Source organism: Tubulanus polymorphus, chromosome 12 (assembly GCF_964204645.1).
Source record: "Tubulanus polymorphus chromosome 12, tnTubPoly1.2, whole genome shotgun sequence".
NCBI classification, from domain to species: Eukaryota; Metazoa; Nemertea; class Palaeonemertea; order Tubulaniformes; family Tubulanidae; genus Tubulanus; species Tubulanus polymorphus.
The window spans coordinates 9,302,852-9,313,277 of NC_134036.1; the positions used below are offsets into that span (position 1 = coordinate 9,302,852).

The 10,426-nt window shown below is 36.7% G+C and overlaps 2 long non-coding RNA genes across 2 annotated transcripts; one reads left to right on the forward strand and one right to left on the reverse strand.

Moving 5' to 3' along the window:
- Positions 1 to 2,698: 2,698 nt before the first annotated feature.
- On the forward strand, positions 2,699 to 3,808 carry LOC141914018 (uncharacterized). The gene is made up of 3 exons (XR_012620681.1): positions 2,699 to 2,799; positions 3,326 to 3,377; positions 3,508 to 3,808. It is a non-coding gene; the product is annotated as an uncharacterized LOC141914018 (long non-coding RNA).
- Positions 3,809 to 4,648: 840 nt separating this feature from the next.
- LOC141914019 (uncharacterized) lies at positions 4,649 to 6,643 on the reverse strand. Its single transcript, XR_012620682.1, has 3 exons — positions 6,595 to 6,643; positions 5,318 to 5,866; positions 4,649 to 5,241 (listed from the first exon to the last, which is right to left on the reverse strand). It is a non-coding gene; the product is annotated as an uncharacterized LOC141914019 (long non-coding RNA).
- Positions 6,644 to 10,426: the final 3,783 nt, after the last annotated feature.

Sequence of the window (10,426 nt, forward strand, 5' to 3'; positions counted from 1 at the left end):
TAAATGGTGCATTTAATAGGAATATTGTATATCGTATGGTATTTTGGTCAGATGACAATTCATACAATATAGTATATATGATTTCTTAGATTAGAACAGATCTCATACTGTGTTACCTACAATATAAAACAGCGTATTTCAAATCAATGGCTTCTTGCTATATGGGTAAGAAAATAAAACTCTTTTTGACAAACATCTGGGACATTTGAGTTGGCTGATTGGTAAATAGTTTGAAAAATTAATGATCTCGAAATGAACATTTCATTTTCGGTCATTTAATCATGCTCCGTTTCCTAAGGGTTTCGGCGTAAGGGTATTTCTTCGTTTCTTATCGTAACGAAACTTCATCCACTCCCTCAGTATTTGAGCCGGGAAGCCTTAGAGGCGCTAGTTTATTGCACTCACCTGTTCAGTTCCACGGTTCGGAGTTAAGATTTGACCCTGAGTTAACTCATTGAAAATGAACTTATTTTAACTCAGAGTTAACTCTAACTCACAACTGTGGAACTGAGTCCTGGGCGATAGTACGGTGAATATTGTTGTTGCAACCACACCCTGCAACCACGACGTTGCATTACATCAGTTCAACGTAAATGTTGCTATGAGTTTTGTTTAGCTTACATTCTATAAAATTTACATCATATAGAATCTAGAAAGGCTTGGTTTATATGACTGCACTAGGTGGCATAATTGACACGTCGTTAAACAATTTGCCGTTGGATCAAAGTCAGTATAGTTATATCTAGTCGCTTGTTGCATTGAAAGCGGCTTCCGGCTCGATGAACAATCATCTTACCAGTCACCTGTTGCACTCGAGGTTCTTGAAACTGAAAATTCTGTGCATGAACTATCATCCTGAATTGATGAGCAAATACTTGTCTACCAGTCACCTGTTGCACTTGAGGTTGTGGTTACTGAAATTTCAGTTCGCTGAACAATCATTGTTAATCGATGAGCAGATGAGAAAATACGTGAATACCACAGACTGACGGAATCAATACTGATTCTTAACTATGGAACTTGAAAGGTTTCTGGAATTAATCGAATTAAAATGTCCGATTGATCTTGACGTTGAGGCGCACAGGAGCAGCGAGAAAAACTGAAATACATGTATCAAACTTCTAACATCGTCGTCGTCGTCGATATCAATGCATACTCGAAATTTAATTACAAGTTCGCCTAACCTTTATTGTACCTTTTGCGATTATATAAATAAGTATACATTCCATAAGAATTCCTTTTAGGAGGGGTTTCAAGCTGTCTGGCGCCTATGCATATGCAACTTAGTTTTGGCTTCAGTAACCTTCCTATATATAGCAATTACACGTAGAACAACAACTTAAGTAAACGGAATCAAAAACGCAACAGGTGACTAAATATTTTTCTGCTGAAATCTATGCAACAGTTAATTGTTCGATGACGTGTCACAGATCATACCGTCTAGTATTTCTAGTATATCCCTAGATTTATGATATTTTAAATTCAGCAGAAAATTCATGACCCATTTCTGTTTTATAACAGTTGTGAGGTGATGACAAAATTTCAATCAAATTATTGCGGTGTTTAAAACAGAACGCAACGATTGTGCAGAATGGGGAGTTTATTTCAATCAAACGTGTTCTAATGACAAAAAAATTAATTTCAATGATTATCTGTATAACAAACATACATCTAAACAATACATTAAAAAAGCTCATCATATATGAAAATATGATAAGAAACAGAATGAATGCCAGAGATACAGAATGTTACGTGACTATAAAATGTTCAGCGAATGCCATTCAATGGACTTCAAATCTAACAAACCAATATTCACAAAATTAGTCATTGCTTCTATCATCACTAAATGTGATACTAATTTCGACGAAACCAGTTTCATTATTACGGCATTCGAACCAGCAATAAAAACAATCCGTAATCGCTGCTTCGCACGACGAGTATTGTAAGCTTTTGTTTTGTCTGAAGCAGACTTATTCTTAACCTGGCACGTGATCTGACAAAAATTCATTCACTGAAAGCCATATAAAATGACTTTCTGTATGGCTATAATTTAGGATTTTCCGAAATTGCTAATATCTTTTCAATCGGATTCTAGACGAAAATGCTCGCAAATCTGATTTATCGTATATGTGCTATTATTGTGATTGTGGTCAACGCTGCGCCATTTGCAGAGTCAGTAGTTGGTGAGTAACGACTGGGAATAATACATAATTTCAAAATAGCTCATGAATACTATACATTTAAGTAGCAGTAAGCAGTTATTTACTGATTCAACAGATTAATTTTACGAGTTTCATTTCATAGATTATATTATGTAATTTGTGATATTCTGACAAGTATCAATTTAATTGACACGCAATATTGTTTTTATATACATGAATTTCCCAAACTCGGCTTAGAGACGTTTGGCGACGTGACAAGGGGTAGTTATGATGATCATCATCGTCGGCGTCAGTCCTACATCAGGGGAGGAGTTCAATTATTTTTTCCTATAAGTAAAACATATGTTTCACTCCAAATTTTCATTTTGTTTCTTATGTTTTTAGCAAATACCAGGTGTTCACGTACGTACAGACAATGCTAAGAATAAGAGACCTTGAAGTTTCGCGTAATTGTTGTGACCTTTAAGGAAATCAATATTATTCGGTGGCCGCGAACAAATCTATTGCGCGCGATCACCATCTTCAGCAAGACGTGGAGTCATCCTCGCTAGACACGATGGTTAAAATATCGGAGTGTATCATGAATTGGTTGCCTTTGAAACGATTCCAGTTGCTTTAATGGGTGTCATTTGTTAATGTAAGTAAAGAATTACGTTTGTGGCCGTTAATGGTGTATGTTTGCTGCATGTTGACCCAATAAATGTAAAAATACGACTGAATTTGTTTACTTACTTCCGGGTTCGCTGAAACCCGGAAATATTTCCACTTCAAATTCTTAACTCAGACCGCGGCCTATATTGAAGTAATTCTGTTAAGATGTCAACCCATAATGAAAAAAAGATTCGTATCAACAGTTAACCGCATTCACCTTCAGGCCTAGCTCATCGATGGGCCTATTTCATGTATTGAAGTGCAAACTGTCAGATAATTTGACCCGTCCCAGGCTAGTAAATTCCCTCAGTTATTTGTTTTTTCGGGGCAGTCGAAGCAGGGATGGGTTGTGACCACAATGAATTGTAGTAAGAGTTGTAATATTGTCAGGTAGGCCTAGAGAGTGGGCGATAATCTGATAATCTGTGGCAATCGACGCCGTGCGATTATAGTCAATCTAGGCCTAAAGCCTCCAGTACATTTCGTAAGCCCTATCATATTATATATTACAGGTTTTTTTAAGACAGCAAATGTTTTTCAAAGGGGACAGACAAAGCTATTCAAGTAAGTTTAATCGATCGCCATTCTCATAACAATACAAGCATGAAAGCCCTGCTCGCAAGTAGAACAATATCTGTAAATAATTTTTATGACTTTTTAGTGTATTATTTATTGAAAAATCTTGTTATTTCAGATTTACCGCCTCGTATCGGAGACGATATTTTTGAAAAAAATCCGCACTGGCATTTACGGACAATTGGACTACGCTTATTCGAATTAGTTGCATAAAGTGCCGAACTAGTGTCGTACGTTGGATATCGTGATTTGAACAATTCACGAACATCTCTAGAGCAATACTAAGAATAAGCTTCGCGCACTCATCGTGACCTTTTAGGAAATCGATATTTTTTGGTATCGAAGAAGGGGTTGCGGTTAAAAGTGTTTCATTGCTTTCATCTGCCAACTGCATGTCACTTTTCGCTGATTTTCTCCTAGAGCCTGTTAGATTGATTGAAAGAACATTCTACTCATTAGATAAAAACTTAAGGTACAACCCAGTAATTATTGTAAATAAAATTCATATGGTGCAGCTTGCACGAGCGTACTTTAAAAACTGTTAATGCAACTAACATTTTGTAATATTACAATTTAAAACATAAAGGTATCAGCATTTTTTGCTTTTAATTAATTATATATAAGGTAATACATGTATTTAGTTTGACGCAATTTGTCTATTGTGAAACAATGATTTCAATAAATTCTATGTCTACCACTTGCTGAAAATGGAATAGTTTTAAATTTGTTGGTATGTTGCATGCAGAGGAAATTAAATGATTAATTAGGCAAAAGAAAAATTAACCAGTCTGTCATCAGATAGAAATTGTTAGTGATAATTCGATATTTCACCATGTCAAATGCTACCACTTTTGGAACACTATTTTGACTAACAATTGTCCTGTAACAAACTTCAATTTCACTCAAGGACAGACTCAAGTTAGTTTGAAAATGAACTTGGAAATAGTCAAGAAACTCACCTTTATAATACAGCTGTCAGAACCACACTTCTTTTACAAAAACTTTATCCTGAGACTCATTTCCTTTCACTTATTGTAAATAATTTATACACAGGGTACCCATAATATACGATATGTTAGAGGAATATTTCGATCCAGATACATTCTTTATGAATAAAATTACCATCCTGCTATAAATTTGATCCAAGAACCCCAAGTAACCTTTCTTGAATTAGATGGCTAAGAAAGACAAACACAGTCATATATAATTTTTGAAAGGTTTTTATTGAAACAACAATATGAATTGAAAATGATGGATGTATAAAAGAAAAAAACAGTCAACATATGTAAAATTAGAGAATTGATCAACTTGAATTTTTATCAACTAGTCTTTAACAAACATTCAATGGAACATTGTCAAAATAAACTTCACAGCAATTAACAAAATTGATCGGTAAATTGACTGTCTGCTATAACGAGCAGTATTCCTTTTATTGCGAATTATATTTTTCACTAACTATTATACACCGGAGTTTGTTAGAACAACAGTTCCATTGAATTTACAATCTTTCAAATACAATTGACTTGATTTTTTGGCATTATTTCACAAGGTTACCACCAATTGCGGAATTAAGAAATCATTGCCAATCTTTGCCATAAGTCATTTTTAATTATCAGAGCAACTTTCCAAAATCATAATCAGGGTAGAGTCATAATGTAATGAACAATAGAAAAAAATATCAACATCTAATACAAAATGCTGCAGAATCACTTACTATGAAGCTTAGCCATTTTTTCTTTAAATGATATTTTTTTCCACGCTGTACCATAGTAGATCTTTCTTGCAGAACCCAACATGCTGGTAACCTTCCCAGCTACCCTGCCCCAGGGCTCGCGGTCTACTGCTTTCTGACCTACAAAAAATTACACAATATATCAATGTATGTTCTAACTATAGGCCTAAAAATTTCTTTAAATCCATTGACTTACCACTGTGTTCAACAATTACTGAATCCTTTCAATGATTACGACTAGGTTTGACGATTACAACTTCGTTCAACGATTACGACTCGTTTAACGACTACGACTCTGTTCATCGATTACGACTTCGTTCAGCAACTACGCTTCCGTTAAACGATTACGACTCCATTCAGCGACTACGACTCCGTTCAACAATTACGACTCCGTTCAGCGACTACGACTCTGTTCAACGATTACGCTTCCATTCAGCGACTACGACTCCATTTAACGATTGCGACTCCGTTAAACGATTACGACTCCATTCAGCGACTACGACTCCGTTCAACGATTACGCTTCCATTCAGCGACTACGACTCCATTTAACGATTGCGACTCCGTTAAACGATTACGACTCCATTCAGCGACTACGACTCCGTTCAACGATTACGCTTCCATTCAGCGACTACGACTCCGTTCAACGATTACTGAATCCCTTCATCGATTACGACTCTGCTCAATCCTTTATGACGAACCCGACTATGTTGAAAAACAAATCTATTCCGACTATGACAAATACATCTACAATTACAAAAAAAGTACCAATAGTTATTACCATTTGGAGGCCCGAGAGACCTCAAATGCAATGGACCTAGGCCTATACATTAATCAAACTACATGTATTTGATTTGGTAATTTTACAAGGTCGAAAGGCCGTAAAAGGCTTATACTATATGAAATAGACAGACTTGATAAGCGCCAAGGCTCGAGAAACTATAGTAGACGATAGAGGCCTATCACTCGCCCACCTAGACTGCAACAATTTCTAGTTTAGGCCTATATAAGTGTCATTTTTGCTGTCTATGAGAATGGGTTGTTTTGAAGTTGAAGACATATCACTATTAACACATAAAAGCTCCTGCGTTAAACATAACTCTGTCGAATAAAATTTAATTTTGCTTGATTTTGAAAACCATCTTAATTTTCACTTCTTTTTTAACAAGGACACAATTTCACTTGAATAGAATGAAATCTAATTGATCTCAATCAACTGTTTAAAATACTTAACAGTAGAAATAAGCAGTTTAGTGACTATGTGCAATGTAAAAAGACGAAACGTAATACGATTATTATGGGCGCCAAAAAAATTTTTAATAATTGTGCAAATTTACAGACGAGTGTCACTTTTTTGACATTATACAATGACAGAGACCCATAAAAGTACATAGTTATAGAAACTACATGCTAATATCTAGTTCGTCACATTTTGTTTTTTTAAGTTAGGCCTGTTGTATGGATAGAAATCGCACATTTGTAGCGGAAAATGTCGAAAATTTTATTTCCGGGTTACGAAATTCAGGATTGACAAAAAACGAGAATGTTAATAGAAATTCCGAAAATTCTACGAACTAGTGGCGGATGTTTACTAAAAATCTAATCATATTAGGTTCGAATCCCACATTTACTGACGATGTATTCGGAGCACTCCCGAGTCACTCCAAGTCTATATCTCACAGCATTAGCACAAAATGGCGCGAAGCTCAGCGCGCGATATCGATTAATACGATCAATAATTAAAGTTGGCGAGATTCGTATTGTCTGTACGTACGTGTGTTGGGGAAAGCTCGTAGAATGTTTCTATAACGAGGACTGTTGCAGCGGCAAATGTAAAGGCCAATTTTGTTCATAAGCGTTTGGTGACAATGGTTTATAATCGGATATAATTGTGGCAGTTTTGGAAATATCTGATTATGAAACTCTCGGTGTAGGTTAGCAAAAAGCTCGAATTGAATTTATATTTAAAACTCATTCGTAAAATCTCGTGTTGTAATTTGATTCAATAAAAGCGTCGGTAAATAAATCAAAAAACGTGTTTTCACCTGTTTAGGAATCGTGGATGAAGATTGTAATGTGATCAATTATAGGATGCGCCGTGAGGAATCCTACTTCAAGGAAAACAAATACTATGACCGTCACTGGTTTCTATAAATACATGCGCAGACTCAAGGAACAGAGAGTTGTCACTGAACCAAGTTGCACACACTACTCGAGCAACTCATTGGTTCATAAAATATCCGAGTAGAATTGGTGTTCTCTTGGTTTAGGGGTTTTGAAGATTAGGTTCCTACATTTAGGTGAACGCTAGATAATTAGGTCTAATTCTAATCTAATTTTTTTGGATTAAACTTTGTATCCAGCACCAGTGAGTGAGTTACATTTGACTCCGGATCCTGGTCCACAGTTCTGAGGCTCCGTCAGAACCGGGAACCGAACACACGGACCATTGACTGGTGAGACCAGTAACCGGCGGTTTTAACCGCTCGACCAGAACGAAAAGATCTCGGAACATTTCGAATTTCCGTCAATAGGATTGATTTTTTATATAAATATAACATTTTCGGGAATTAATGCAACCGGTGTCAATTGATTAAGAAATGAGTCGAAGAACAAGATCATTTTCAGTAAATTCTTATTGACGTCTTTAATGAATGAGCATTGAATTTGTCGCGTATCTAATTATCAGAAGTAATGTACACAGAATTCCTCGCTTTGCCTCCGCATTTTTCGGTAGGGTTTCCTGCGCAATTCATATCGCATTCAGATTCTGGTGCTGAACCATATTCGCCGACACGGTTACCACAGAAACAATGCCATCTATGTCGAAGTCCAGCAAATATATATCCTGAAAAGAAAACAAACAGTCAAAAGTTGTGATTCCTATTAATAATGCCTTTGTTGCAAACTGAGTCTGACGTCTTAAGAAATCTTCCGGTGTTGTCATATCGCGGAAAGACGGAATCGCGGAATTTTCCAAAAACGCGGAATTTCTTCATTTTTACTTTAAATAGTAAACGGGTTTTCCCACGGGGATACCCACTGTCGGACAGGGCACCGGACCGATCGATGCAACGAGTTAAGTTCGAATCCCATTATTTGCAGGCAATTTTATATGGAATTATTATATTACGATACCGTTGACTGGCTGCCACCTGTAGAAGAATTCAGAATCAAGTGGGGTGAAAGAGACCAGGCACCTAATGTCTATTTCTACTAGGCAAACTTCGGTTATCGAAGTTCATCGACTTTTTGAGAACGTCAGAAACGAATATTATCAGATAAATATTGAGCACGTTCGCGGTGTCGGACCGTAGTTGTAGATGGTTGCAAACATGAAATCCTACGACCAAGTACCGGTTCAAATTCCTTTGAAATTATTATAATTTTACGGCCGTCCAGTACCGGTACCAATAAGATTCTTTTGATCTAAATAATCAGCATAGGGACATATATGTTATAGCAGTCACAAAGTAAACATTAAAAAAAACGAAACCATTTTATAATCTTTCATATCATTTAATTCTAAAAGATAAACCACATTCGCTAATAACAACAATGTAGACACACAACACGCATGAACAATCCTAAACCAGAATGAAATATACATAATGTCTATTTATTTTCGTCTGACATCGATCCAGTTCCACAGTTGTGAGTTAACTCTCAGTTACTTAGAATCAATTCATTTCCAATGTTTTAAATCCAAAGACCAGAGTCAAATCTTAACTCGGAAATGAGTCCTGGGGAATGACCCATGGTGTCATCACAAATCCTACGTTTACGTACCATCAATTTGTATTCCTTCAGTTAATGCAGCGATACTCTGTATCACTGAATTCGCAAAGCACGTATTGCCTAGGTTCCCCATTATTTGGAACAGTATCGTTAAGTTGTTGACTGGCGATATAATAAATTATCAAATACTAATTCCCGGTGTTGAAAACCTGGGTCCGGTGCCCTGTCCGACAGTGGGTATCCCCGTGGGAAAACCCGTTCACTATTTATAGTAAAAATGAAGCAATTCCACGTTTTTGGAAAATTCCGCGATTCCGTCTTTCTGTGATATGACAACACCGGAAATCTTCAACAAGCTCAACGAGAGTGGGGCTCTCCAAAATGCAATGGCAAAAATTGTTATCTAAACATTGGTGAGGTGTTTTTACCACACATGCACGCACACACACATACACACACACACGCGAATTCGTATGACACCCTCAGAATCTGAAACATGTCCCTATTGAACGAAGAACTGTGAGTATTCTTACCTCTGTCCTTACACATACCAATGCATTTCTCGATAGTCATGCTTCTGTCCCCGTTCATCGCAAACAATGTGAGATCTCTTTTTGGACCGTCTTTAAAACATCCAACGTAGTTTCGACAATCTGATGAAAAAAAGTTACGTCAAAAAAGACAAAATATATGAATGTTGAAAAAGTCGCCAGGAAAAGAATTACGAACACACTTCTTGATTTGTCGGTTAGGCTATTTTTCTCTGGAATTTCTCCCTTTCAATTGCAGTCAAATGTAATTTTGCGATTGGGGATGAAGATAGAAACTAATGGTACCTTGTACATGACTCAACATTGAAATACCAAAAAGTGATGATATATAAACCACTGTATTTACTCGGCTAAGATAACCACGACTTAATAGCATTTAGGAACTACATACAGATAAACCTGCCGAATCGAAAATACTTTTAATTATACCCTGCAAATAAAAACTGGCATATAACATTGCCACAATTAAATCAACATCATCACCATGACGTATTGAAATAACGGGATACCCGTAAAACCAGCTATCCCACCAGATGGCATAACCAGCAGTAGGTTGTCCGATGTCAACGTAAGTTTATTTTCAATTAACTTTGAACTGGATTTGTTAGACTCCTGAATCCATTATCACAGGACTCTCCTAATTTGTAAAACTTTCATTCTTCTTATCAGATTTGGATAGTCTTCATAAAATATCGATTCATGTAAGAAAAATGTTCATTCAGATTTCCTTGAAATGTAGAAGGAAATTGAAAGCGGACGAGCAACTATCTACTAGCCAACCTGGTGGATCTTCGCCTGCCATACGTGGAATCCTTGATTGTCCCAGTAGTACTGCGGGTACCATACCCCATTACTCAGGCGTGTGATTGAAAGTACCAGTACATTGAGACTCACCGTTGTTAGCCTGCGTTGTCGTGCGTGACCCCGCGTCAGGTGATGACGACACGTATGACGCTGTCAACAACAGCATCGCTCCCAGTGTTAGGAAATAGTTCATCTGAAATGACGCACACGTGAT